This window comes from Prunus avium, unplaced genomic scaffold (genome assembly GCF_965620075.1).
Source record: "Prunus avium unplaced genomic scaffold, drPruAviu1.hap1.1 HAP1_SCAFFOLD_57, whole genome shotgun sequence".
NCBI classification, from domain to species: domain Eukaryota; kingdom Viridiplantae; phylum Streptophyta; class Magnoliopsida; order Rosales; family Rosaceae; genus Prunus; species Prunus avium.
In genome coordinates, this window is record NW_028276913.1 from 140,001 (window position 1) to 142,500 (window position 2,500).

Consider the following 2,500-nt stretch of genomic DNA (forward strand, 5'->3'; position numbering starts at 1 on the left):
TGCCGGCAGCCTGCGCGCAGCATGCCGGCAGCCTGTGCGCAGCGTGCGCGCTGCTCAGCCTGTCGACAGAAATTTTCGAAACTTGTCCTGCCATGCGCGCGCGCAGCGTGCGCGCAGCATGCCGGCAGCGTGTGCGCAGCGTGCGCGCTTGGGAGCCTGGCCGCAGAATTTTTCGAAACTTGCAATGCCATGCGCGCGCACAGCTTGCGCGCAGCGTGCGCACAGCATGCCGGCAGCGTGCGCGCAGCATGCCGGCAGCGTGTGCGCAGCGTGCGCGCTTGGGAGCCTGTCGACAGAATTTTTCGAAACTTGCCATGCCATGCGCGCGCACAGCTTGCGCGCAGCGTGTGCACAGCATGCCGGCAGCGTGCGCACAGCATGCCGGCAGCGTGTGCGCAGCGTGCGCGCTTGGCAGCCTGTCGACAGAATTTTTCGAAACTTGCCATGCCATGCGCGCGCACAGCTTGCGCGCAGCGTGTGCACAGCATGCCGGCAGCGTGCGCACAACATGTCGGCAGCGTGCGCGCTCGGGAGCCTATCGACAGAATTTTTCGAAACTTGCCATGCCATGCGCGCGCACAGCTTGCGCGCAGCGTGCTGATTCTGTCGACAGCGAGGCTAGCGAAACTTCTCCTGCCATGGCGTGCGCGCAGCGTGCTGACTCTGTCGACAGTGAGGCTAGCGAAATTTGTCTTGCCATGGCGTGCGCGCAGCTTGCGCATTCGGTCGACAGTGAGGCTAGCGAAACTTGTCCTGCCGTGGCCTGCGCGCAGCCTGCGCGCAGCATGCGCGCAGCATGTGCGCAGCATGCCGGCAGCCTAGTTCCAGATTTTTTCAAATGTCGACAGAATTTTTCAAACCTTGTCAAACCCCATTTTTATTGAAATTTCCTCGCACAATAAGCTCCCCATAAGTAGTCTATGATTTTTAGTACCTTCTCCAAGTTACAAAACTAAAAAATTCCTCCCGGATTTGTTTTAATGATTTTTTCAATTTTACGACTTCTAAAAATAATAAAAAATACTTCCCGACTTCAAATATTTATGAAACTTTTTCCCATCAGAGATTGCATGTTTCTTAGTATCCCTGCAAAAAATCACGTCCAAATACCTTGTATTGAATTATTTAGAGCCCATTATGACTCCTCGCGCATAGGTGATGTCTCTTCCTGTCAAAGGGCTAAATGCATAAAATGCTATATAGGGGGGTGTGTGTTGCCTGCATATGCATGGCAGCCCATGCCCTCCTAGCTGCAGCCCCCTTCCCCCACGCCACACCCATGTCATGTTGCCTCGATATGTTGCCTCGATATGTTGCCTCGGTATTATGGGTTTGGTGTCGGGGTCGGGGGGCTGCCACCCATGGCGGTGGTGGCCGGAATCCGGCCGCCGCCACCACGCCGCCGCCATGGGTGAGGGGGAAAAAAAAAGGCGTGGAAAGTTGCGAAATGGGGTTGTCTAGGCTTTTTTTTGGCATGGAAGAGCATGGAGTGCTAGGAACTCCTTCTCAAATGCGCGGGCATGTCGACCACAACCTCATTTCGCAACAACAACCACCCGTGTGGGGTGGCGGTGGGTGGATAGTCGCGGATTGGGGCTTGCCAAGCCAATGTTTTCAAAAAAATTCATCAAAATTAAAAACAAATGTTTTGTTGCCTTCGGATTTGTGGGCGAGCGGTGAGTCGGAGTGGAGCCGGTAAAGTTTAACCTCGGTGTGCACGGTTGTTTTTAGAAACTCAATCCAATGCCGGGGACGTTGAAAGTGACGCTCTTATGAGTTGCAAACCCGCAAGATTTAAAGAACCTTTTCAAAAAAAATTCAAACCAACAAGATTTAAAAACAGAAATTTTCATCAAAATGAAAAACAAATGTTTTGTTGCCTTCGGACTAGTGGGCGAGCGGCGAGTCGGAGCGGAGCCGGTAAAGTTTAACCTCGGTGTGCACGGTTGTTTTTAGAAACTCAATCCAATACCGGGGACGTTGAAAGTGATGCTCTTATGAGTTGCAAACCCACTAGATTTAAAGAACCTTTTCAAAACAATTTCAAACCAACAAGATTTAAACCAACAAAATTAAAAACAAATGTTTCGTTGCAAACAAATTGTGGGCGAGCGGCGAGTCGGAGTGGAGCCGGTAAAGTTTAACCTCGGTGTGCACGGTTGTTTTTAGAAACTCAATCCAATACCGGGGACGTTGAAAGTGACGCTCTTATGAGTTGCAAACCCACAAGATTTTAAAAACTTTTTGAAAATGTTTCTTCTAAATGACACATTTTGATCCTTGGCAAGTGCTCAATCCGTAACTATCCAATCACCGCCACACCACACCGGTCGGGAGTGTGTGAATGGTGTGCTTCCCGGGGTTGGCATAGATAATCTTTCGCATCGACAATCTTTTGCATGCGAGGGAATGTCTATGCCAACCCCGGGAAGCACACCATTCACCCACTAGTTGTGGGCGACGATGGGTTGGCTTCAAATGAATTTTTGCTTGGGGTTGT